This window comes from Temnothorax nylanderi, unplaced genomic scaffold (genome assembly GCF_030848795.1).
Source record: "Temnothorax nylanderi isolate EJ_2023f unplaced genomic scaffold, tnyl_v1.0 TNYL_tig0257_pilon, whole genome shotgun sequence".
Classification (NCBI taxonomy): Eukaryota; Metazoa; Arthropoda; class Insecta; order Hymenoptera; family Formicidae; genus Temnothorax; species Temnothorax nylanderi.
In genome coordinates, this window is record NW_027249319.1 from 130,728 (window position 1) to 141,955 (window position 11,228).

Below are 11,228 nucleotides of genomic sequence, written 5' to 3' on the forward strand. Positions count from 1 at the left end.
TTTTATTTAACTTAAAATACCTTTATTTTTGAAGACTGATAACAAGGTAATTTGTCAATACATATGCAAGATGAGAGCTAGCTTTGCTATTGAAAACATGATAGCAAATGTATGCGTGTAAGAGCTAGCTTTGCTATTGAAAACATGATAGCAATGTATGCGAGTTTTTTTTTGTTTTTTATTTTTCTTTTATTGCGTTAAAATATTATAACACCAAAACAATATAAGAAGTTTATTACAATTTGAAATAAATCTTTTTATTCGTAAAAAAGTACATTTTAACTTAATTTGACTTTTCATTATGTTACTCACTACTAAAAGTCATCTTACTCGCATATCGAAGCAAGATGATGAAAATGACACGTTTTTAAAAAATGTAAATTTATTTAACAGTTTTTAAATTTTTACAGTTTATACAAAAGGCTTTAGTGTATCTAAAAAAAAAAATAGATCATTATTTTTACATTCTCACAGAAATTAAGAAAAATCGGCAAACCTTAAGGTCGTCATCTTACCCCCCTTTGACCTACTATTAATCGTTGCGTGTACTTTTGTAGATATGTATATTGATTTCTGAAAAGAAATGTCTATTAATGTTTATACTTCTCTTACAATTTAACTTTTATATTTTTTTTGTGTGTGCGCGATTGTGACTGTGATTACCAATGTTATTGCCAGTTCTGAAAATCTATGGTATGCGTAATATGAACTATAAATTTTCTATGCTGGCAATGAATATTGGAACGCAGCTCATGAGCAGCGATCAGCTGCTACAGTAGGCATCCGACATAAGCGTCCGTGTCTAACGATGAGTCGCGCTGCCCTTGCACTTCTTTTATCTGGCCCGTAATAAGCTAACTATTTCCTTTTATAACTTGAGAACTAAGCTTCTAAGAAAATTTTGGTAAAAGAAAAATCGTCTCAGAATTGAGTCAGAAATCTAACATTTGAAGAACAATTGGACTGTGTAGAATCACCCTGTATAGTGCAAATTGTCTCACACTGTTTTTAAGTCAAAGTCTGTTGATCTTTTTAATAAAATTATATATAACTCCAAGTTTTAACCATTCTTTCTTGGTTAAACTAAAGAAGTCTTCGCTATCAACAATTCCTCTTCTCACCAATTCCTCATCCATCTTTTTTCTTTTTACTTTATATTTGCTACGCTGCCGTATTACGTGATTAATGTTATCTCTCTTGTTGCTACATTCGTCCTCTATGTACCTCTTTCTAGCTAGTGATTTTTTGAGATATATAGGGTGTTTTGTTTTAAATGATACAGTCAATTATCTCGTCAACCGATGATTTTATTGAAAAATATTTCAGACAAAAGTTGCATGGTTTGGAGGGGAACATATGATGAAAATATGGACTTGACCTTGAATGACCTTTTCAAGATCAGGACAAGGTCACCTTAAATTTTTTAAATAGGACCCCCTATTTTTTATTGCATATTCTTATAGCTCTTGCCGAGACGTTTTCAAAACACTATAATAAAGCTCTCTTTCGTTAAGAATTTTCTGAGATGTTTCAAATTTTGTCATGATACTTATAACGATGCGCCCCGAAACGCATCATCCCCGGTGAGCATCAGCCGGATGCCGCTCGGCCGAACACCCGCCGAGGCGAGACAAGGCACGGTGTGCCCTTTTTGAATTACATTATCTCGCGTATAAGCCCGCGAACGGACTTACCGCGGCAACCGACTCGGAGCGCCGAGCGGTGCCGAAAACGGCCGAAAGCCGCCGAACGCAATCGCGGCGTCGGGACGCCGTATTTTCCGAACGCGCCGCCGCTCCATCCCGGCGCTCGCGATTGCCGTCGCGTATACCCCCGCCACACCGACACACCACCGCGGGTGTATATAAACCGACGAATTGTTAGCGACAATTAGATTCCGCCGTGAGCCAGCAAACCGACCAGACCTGCTCTCCGCTGCTCACGGATTCCGCAATCCCAAATTCGAACAACCAGGAGTTAGAGAGGCATCTCTGGCTCTGCCAAGTGACGAATCTAGGCGGTTGACTCGATCTTCCTTCCGAGAACCTGTGACACCGGAGTGAACCAGGGTAAGAGAGCTCTTCTCTTACTCGCCAAGGATCTTGGCCACCCGGTGCCGCCTCCCGCCCGCGTATTCCGAGACGCCAGGATATAAAGAGTCATCTCGATATCTGCTAAGGATCTTAGCCGCTCGATCCCGCGCGTTCCGGCGCCGCGTGCGCTTACCGCCGCCGCTGGCTAAGCTTGCGCCGCCACCGTGATCGCACACTCGTGTGCCGCGAGCCCGCGCGCCCGCCGATCTCTGTACACCGCTACCGTATCCGCATCCGCGACTTCCGCGATCTCTGCATATATCGTCGACTCCCGCGATCGCTGTACATGCCTCCGACGCACCCGCGCTCTTTATACATAGCTCCGATGCACCCGCGCTCTTACTGTACACCAATTTACGCTTTATAGAATAAACTTGTTATATTGTTCGTTTTAACCGAGTCTTGTGTCCTCCTCCGCGCCTACTCCGAACCCTGACCAGCCGCGAGCTAGATCCGCGCTTCGGAAGCTAGGTTGTTTTAACTTTTAATATAAAATATGAAATATCTCGTAAAATATTTACTTTTCGATGACTTTACCTTGATACTTTTATACATAGAATAATGAATAGAATTGAATAATAATATTAACTTCTACATTTGCAATTTTGTAAAATTTGTAACGATGCATCCCAGAAGGGCATCGTTCCCGGCGGCATCACCGATGCCGTCCGACCGATCTATCGTAATCGGCATACGCCCGCTCGGAGTGCCGAGCACTGCCGAAGGGAGCCGAGCGCGAGCGCGAGCGCGACGCCGGGGCTCCGTAATTCCGCTCCGTTCCGTTCACACCCCGCTCGCCTCGCCCGGAGAATCGGCTACTCCCACCGATCCGTATTGCTCCGAGGGGAGTTTAAAAAGCCGATCACCGAGGCCAGAAAGAGACTTCGTCTCGCATCAGCAACCGCTCCAGTCCGCTGGTCCTAAGATCCGAAGCGCTTCGACTCCTAGAGCGACAGCAAAAACGGGGCTCAGTAATCCGGGTCTCGTCCAAGCAATCTTGGGCGATGCTCGAACTCCCGTCACGAACCGATCCTCGTCCGCACAGGCGAAACCGCGAGGTCAAGCCAGCTCGGTCTCGGACAAGTTATCTTGTCGCCATAGCGTTCGAAGTCTCCAGAACCGACCGACCGGCCAGCCACGAACGACCGATCGCTCCATTCCAGATACCTAAATCTTCCCGACCGCGATTCGCGCCTTCGCCGGGAGATTCATATCCGTACACACGCGTCCCGCGTGTAACCGTTCCGAACCGCGTAAACCGTCTGTATATAGCCCGCGTAACCTGTATGTATAAAATCCGCATAAACGTTTTGTGTAATATATAATAATTGCGAGCGCATCCGGCGCATAATCATTGTATTAAACCGTTACTGTCCACGAGAATTAATAAACAGTGAATTAATGTCAACTACAATCTAGTTACTGCCTCTGGGTCTATCTATCGAACTTCTGGTCCGACGAGCTAGTCCGCGTTCGATACCTTAAAAAAGCAGGTCGTTACATGAAAATTGAATGCGTCTACATTGTCTACAAGATGCAATTAAAATTGTCAAAGTAATTTTTTTGTTTTCTTTAACAACAATCGGTTTCTTTCATTATTCTACGTATAAAAGTATCAAGGTAAAGTCATCAAAATGTGAATATTACAAGGTATTTTATATTTTATATTGAAAACATCATAATAAAATTTTAAATATCTCAGAAAATTTTTAACGAAAGAGAGCTTTATTATAGTTTTGAAAACGTCTCGGCAAAGGCTATAAGAATATGGAATAAAAAATGGCGAGTTTTGTTTAAGCCCGTGTGGGGTTGTTAGTCCCCCATTGGGCGACTCCCCAGGTGGCGGATTGGGGAACGCCCGCCGGCTTGCCGGAGGGTACCGGGGAAATAAAATACCCGGGGTGGACCAAAACTAACAACACAAGATGAGTAACGAATAATGAGCAATGGAAAAAACAAAGACGGAAGTAATTACCCCAGGTGGTATTCCAGGTTTCATCCCGGGCCTCTTCGGAGGCTGGCCCCACGGATTCTGGGGAGAGGCCAACCCTTGCTTGAGAAATACCCATAAAAAAAGAACTCTCTCATTCAATTAACGTTGGATGGAACAACTACAATTAATACAACGAGAGTTAGAAGCAACTTCTTGAGTACCATTTCATCAGTGACCAGTCGCATGAACTCAAATAAATATAATCCAATTGCAATCAAAACACCTACAACCATAACCTGGCAACAAGACCAAACGCCGAAGTCGAAAAGAAAAAGAAAGGAGATAACTCCCCAAGAACAAAAGGAGAAACGCGCTAAAGCTAAAACCAATCGGAACACAATCCCATATCAAATCGGTTTGAAATCCTCGACGATAACGATGACGAATCGGAAAAAACTACTACATTCATAAGAACATTAAAGCCGGAACCGATATTCGTCACGGGGGTCATAAATATAACGGAATTAAAATTGTACCTAAATTTACTTTTAGGAAAAGACAACAAATACCAAATGACCACAATAAGATCAGGACACATAGTCAAAATCATTCCTATCGATGTCGATACATACAAAGCAATTAGAAAAAGATTTACCGACAAAAACATAAGTCACTATACCTATAGTGACTAAAGCACGAAAGGGCTTATAGAACAGTAATAAGAGGACTGCATCACACCGAGGAAAAGGATCTCATCAAGTCAGAATTAGAGAACCACGGTCACGAGGTCAGAAACGTAACCAACTTGTTCTGTACATAGAGCTACAAAAGAAACGCTTCCCCTATTCTATGTCGACTTGGAACCAAAACCGAACAACAAAGACATCTTGAACTTAAGAGTCATAAACAACACAATCGTCACCATAGAACCCCCACGAATAAAAAAAGACATAGTACATACAATGTAAAAAATGCCAGCGCTTTGAGCACACAAAAAATCATTGTGGCAGACCATTTAGGTGCATTAAATGTGGTAAGGGAACCACCCTGCGAGTTATAAAGGTTGTACAAAATACAAAGACTATAAAAACCAATTAATTTCTATAAAACATACAGAAAAACGCCAATAAAAACAACACAAACCGAAAATCAAGAAACGTCCCTCTAAGTAAGAATACAACTTACTCGCAAGTGGCGAAACAAAACAAAGACATAAGTACACAAAAAGCACCAGGTATCTCACAAGATCAAAACACCGACACAGCACAAGTAATAGAAAAAGCTATCAGCAAAATCGAAACACTAATGGAAAAAATGATAGACAAAATGATGGATCGAATGATTCAGCTAATTAACAGCGTATTACAGTATAAGAAATAAATCCAGTTCTAAGAATAGCGCAATGGAACGCCAACGGCCTGTCAGATAAAAGACAGAATATAGAAATATTCATAAAAACTAACAAAATTGATGTTATGTTAATATTTGAAGTTAGATTTACCGATAAAAATTACTTCAAACTAAGAGGCTACGCATGCTACTTTACTAACCATCCCTCAGGCAAAGCCTAAGGTGGGACAGGCATACTAATAAGAAACACGATCAAACACTACTTAATTACAGGGCTACGGAAAAGAATTCCTACAAGCTACATCAATAGTAGTCGAAAGAACAAATGGTCCAATTACAATATCAGCTACTTATTGCCCGCCAAGGCATACAGTCAGCGAGAAACAATTTAGCGAATACTTCTCAGGCCTGGGCTCAAGATTTATAGCCGGAGGAGACTGGAACGCGAAACATCAATATTGGGGCTCTAGGCTCACATTACCAAGAGGCAGACAACTTATTAACGCAATATGGAATAATGGTTTACATTGCCATTCCACCGGCAACCAACTCTACTGACATAAATAAGAAGCCCGATATGCTGGACTTTTTTATATCCAAAGGCATCTCCGACAACTATAGCAAAATAACACCCTGTTCGGACTTGAGCTCAGATCACTCCCCTATTATAATACTAACAATAAGCACTTTAGTAATCAAGAAGGACACCATGGTATCTATTACAAACCGACACACAGACTAGGAGTTTTTCCAACAACATATAAACAATAATATAGACCTCAGAATACCGCTCAAAACAGAAAAGGATATTGAAGAAGGAGTAGAATTATTTAACAAAATTATTCATTCAGCCGCCTGGAAATCAACACCCACAATAAGGAAACAAGACTCGCCAAATGACACATACCCCATAACAATTAAGAACAAGATAGAAGAAAGACGCAGACTCAGACAAAGATGGCAACGCTCTAGACTGTCACAAGACAAACTAAAATTCAATCAATGTTCGCAAGAACTTAAACAAGTAATAAGACATCACAAAAAGGAAACACTGCAGCGCTGCTTAGAAAACTTATCTCACACCAAAAACAATAACTACTCACTATACAAGGTAATAAAGAACTTGCGACGCCCGACAAGTCACGTGCCACCTCTGCAAACTGATGACGGTAAATGGGCAAGGAGTGACCAGGAGAAGGCCGACCTTTTCGCTGCACACCTCGAGCAGACATTTTGTCCGCACCAAGCAGACAACAAAGAAGATGAATCTGAAATCATCAACTTTCTTCAATCGCCTCTACAAATGGATATGTCCATAAAATCAATAAGCCCCAAAGAAACTCAGAGAGTCATTTCATCTCTTGACTCTAAAAAAGCACCAGGCTACGATCTAATCACAGTATCCATATTGAAAAGAATACCAAGCAACGCTATAACTCTAATCACAAACATCTTCAACGCAATACTAATTGTAAGAACAGGCTTTTATCCTGGGCAGTGGAAGATAGCGCAAATTATTTTAATCCCCAAACCAGGCAAAAATCCGAATGATCTTAGGTCTTATAGGCCAATAAGCCTCCTTTCAGTACTCTCTAAAGTCTTTGAGAAGCTATTACTGACCCGTATAAGACCATATTTATCCCACACAATACCAAACCATCAGTTTGGTTTCAGAGAAAAACATTGCACCATAGAACAAGTGAATAGAATAGTCAATGTCATCAGCAAAGCACTTGAAACTAAAAAATACTGTACTGCAGTCTTCTTAGACATCAGCCAAGCGTTCGACAAAGTATGGCATGAAGAATTGCTTTTCAAAATCAAGAATATGCTTCCGCATCCTTTCTATCTAATCCTAAGATCATACCTTCGAAACAGATGCTTTGAAGTCAAATTCAACGAATGCATTTCCAAACTACACCCAATAAACGCAGGAGTTCCGCAAGGAAGTATATTGGGACCATTGCTCTATTTAATATACACGGCTGATCTCCCTATCAATAGAGAAACCACGACTGTTACTTACGCAGACGATACAATCATTCTCACAACTCATAAGAATCCTGACTCTGCCTCAAAAACCCTACAAAAAAGCGAAAATGAAAGGATGGTACAAGAAATGGCGAACAAAAGCCAATCAAACAAAATCAGTACAGATCACTTACACATTAAGAGAAAAAACCTGTCCTCCAGTTCAACTATACGGCCAAGAAATACCACAGGCAAATGACGGCAAATATCTAGAGATACACATAGATCGCAGACTCGCCTGGAGAAAACACATATGGACAAAGAGAATGCAACTAGATGCACAACTAAGAAACATGGGTAACAGGAAGAAAATCAAACCTGTCAGTCGACAGTAAGATAGCAATCTATAAAACAATACTCAAGCCAGTCTGGACATATGGTATCCAGCTGTGGGGCTCAGCTAGCAATAGCAAGATAGAAATAGTAGAACGATTTCAAACTAAAACTATTAGAGCAATGCTAGACATATCTTACTACTTACTACATAAACAACAAGTATGTACATCCTCAACGACTTAAAGATCAACAGCATAAAAAAAGAAACAAGCATGATTAGTGAAAGATATAAAAAAAGATTACAAGACCACCTAAACACACTCGCATCTAATCTTCTAACCAGCGACAAATTTAAATTCAGAAGACTTAAAAGACGAAGTATCCTGAGATTACCTATTAGACAATAGGAGCCATAACGCCTAGAATATTAATCAGTGGATTAAATTCTCCTAAAACCCCATCTAAGACCGAGTGGTCATACATAAGTTGCTTATTGTGCTATGTGCAGATTGTAACGTGGCAGAAGAGATATAATAAAAAAAAAGTTTTGTTTAAGAAAACATCGATCACGTTGACCTGGCCTTGAAAAGGTCACTCAAGGTCAAGTCCATATTTTCATCATGTGTCCCCCTCCAAACCATGCAACTTTCGTCTAAAACATTTTTTTAATAAAATCATCGGTTGACGAGATAATCGACTGTATCATTTAAAATGAAACACTCTGTATAATAATGCTTTTCTCTGATTCGATTGATAAGTATAAAAAAAATCTTATTGTTAGTTTGTAGAACTTTGGTTTTTTAAATGCTTTTTATAGAAATTTTCTAAATACATTTTCTTTTAAATCTACTTTGATTAGTGTTTCCTGTATATTATTCTCCAAGCCTCTCTTTTAGATATGCTTTTTCCGTCTTGAATTGAGGTTTCTATATCCGTGTACGCTTCTTTCAATGTATTTGCTTTTGCCCGTCTATGTTCATAGTCTCATTTTCCGTAAATCCTTGATACGGTGGAATCCAATCATAAATTATTCTTATGTTAGGTTGTTTCTTTAACTTAAAGTGTCTTCTAATATCTAATACTTATTTATTTTTGTAGACATCCAACCTATTATTGCTGATGGCTTTTAATACGTCTTGACTGTCTGTAAATATTATTGCACTTCTGTTCCATATTCCATATTCTGCTCCGGTACCTCTAGCACGGCTTTAACAGCAAACATCTTAAGGCCCGAGCACATAGAAAAACTTAAGCCGTAAGACATAAGCAGTAAGGAAATCAACGGCACTGATTCGCTTCCGCTTACGTTATGTCTAGAGACCGGATCGCGGTGCCGTTTTCCCCACTCCAAGCGCGTGCTAGCGGCCGAGCGCCGTGAGAATAATTACATAAATAAATAAATATATATATATATATATATATATATATATATATTTGCTACGTTACATCGCTAGATCGGCGCAGTATAGACGGTACTCTTTCTCATGGCTGCTAGCACGCGCTTGGAGTGGAGGGAAAATGGCACCGCGATTAGGTCTCTGGTTATGTCTTAAGTTCTTGACTGTGATTGGCTGATTTGCTTACTGCTTATGTCTTACTGCTTAAGGTGGTTCTTGCAGTAATTTGAAGTCACAAAAACAACTATTGTTACTAGTGACAAATATGAATGATTTAGTATGTAAAAATCAGCATACATTAAAATTAATTATTCTTTAAGGTTTTTTCTCATTTAACCGTTGCTATAAACTGAAATTATCAGAGCAAAGTCACAAATTTGACTAGAGTTGGTGATATAACCATAAATATGATCACGCCGGTAAAGAATAAAATATACTAAAATAGAAAAAATATACGTCAAATTTCTACAATTCCGCGATAGTGGATATATTCATACAACTGCCGAAAAAGATATGTTATCCTTATAACCTCCATTCAACGGTGGGAGAATGGTAGGACACGCGTCTTGTGCGTCAGCTGACGCGTGCGACGTTGCCAAGCAGCCACTCAAGACGGCCGCCATGACTCTCGTGTCGTGTCGAAACGTCGAAAGTTGCCGAAAGTTTGTCGAAAGTTCCGCTTTATTTATATACGGTACGGTCAATCAGTTTGGTGTCGCGTCAGTATCTTTAGAAATGTTTATTGCATCGATTAAACAGTTTTTTATTCGTTCATCTATTCGAGAAGTATGAACGTATTCCATAAATGTGCGATCTGACCCTCCTTTCCCTATTATCACCATGTAAAATTGGCAAAGTTTACGGACATATATCTTCAAAACCAAGCGGTAAAAAAATTCGAAATTTTTCAGACACACTCTAGGAAGTTAACCTTTCATTTAATATCATATTTTCCGGGCTATCTACATTTGACCTAAATGCAAGAACCACCTTAAGGTGGTTCGGCCATCAAATCACGTCAAAGAAAAAATTCTGAATTAAAAATATGTTATAAAGAAAAGTTATAAAGAAAACCTAAATACACTTAAATTTTTAATTTTGAGAAAATCTGACGTCTAGTTTTTGAGATATTAAATCTCAAAGTTGGCATTTTTAACATGGGTTTTATGGGAAATTGTACCGAAAACATACATGTTTCGAGAATTTCATTCACTATCTGTAAAGCCTGATCTACAATGTGTTCTTTGCTTCCTGTTTTCTGCTCTTAACCTCTTTGCAACTATCTCGTATTTCGCAATTTCGTCGCGTAACGCGATGTTTTTTGTTCTCTGTTGCCCAAGATAAAAATTGACGAACTTCAGAAGAGACAAGAAACATCACGTTACGCGACGGAATTGCGAAATACGAGATAGTCGCAAAGAAGTTAAGAGCAGAAAACAGGAAGCACAAAGAACACATTGTAGATCAGCCTTAAAGAAACAAGTTCAAAAAACTGAAAATAACATTGTTTGATTCTTCTAGCACTTGTTAAGTACAAGACAAAACGACGTTGACGTGTAATAAGTCCAAAAATTTAATCAAAACTTGATGAATTGTCGCGTTTCTTGTCGGCTTTTCGATCAACTGTTCGTGACGTAAACATGTGGCAACGCCGCGCCGTGTAGTGTTTTCTTTCCAGCACTATTCTTTTGCAAGAAAATCTCCCATTATCGAAATTATTTGTTATCTTCCATTATTTTTCAACGTAAACACAGTAGGACATAACCTCACTCAAACACATGGCACTGGCATGATAGCTGCCTACAGCGAAGAGATACAATGTCGCGACATTTTTCTTGTACGAATGTCAACTGAAGTAAATCTTGAACTGTTTACATTTATCAGTGGATAAATTGATACATAATCGAATGAAAAGTTACATTATAAAACCAGTAATTATACAAGTGTCTGAAACCCTTACGAAAAAGTAGTACTAGCAATCAGTACTCAGTACTGAGTGATCAGTACTCGTAGTATTGAGAGTATTAGTATGTTAATACTCATGAATACTGCAGAATGGTCAGTACTGTGTCTGTCAGTGCTTACAGTACTGGCAGTACTACAAGCAATAATACTCATTAGTACTTCAAAGTATTGAAGTGGTCAGTA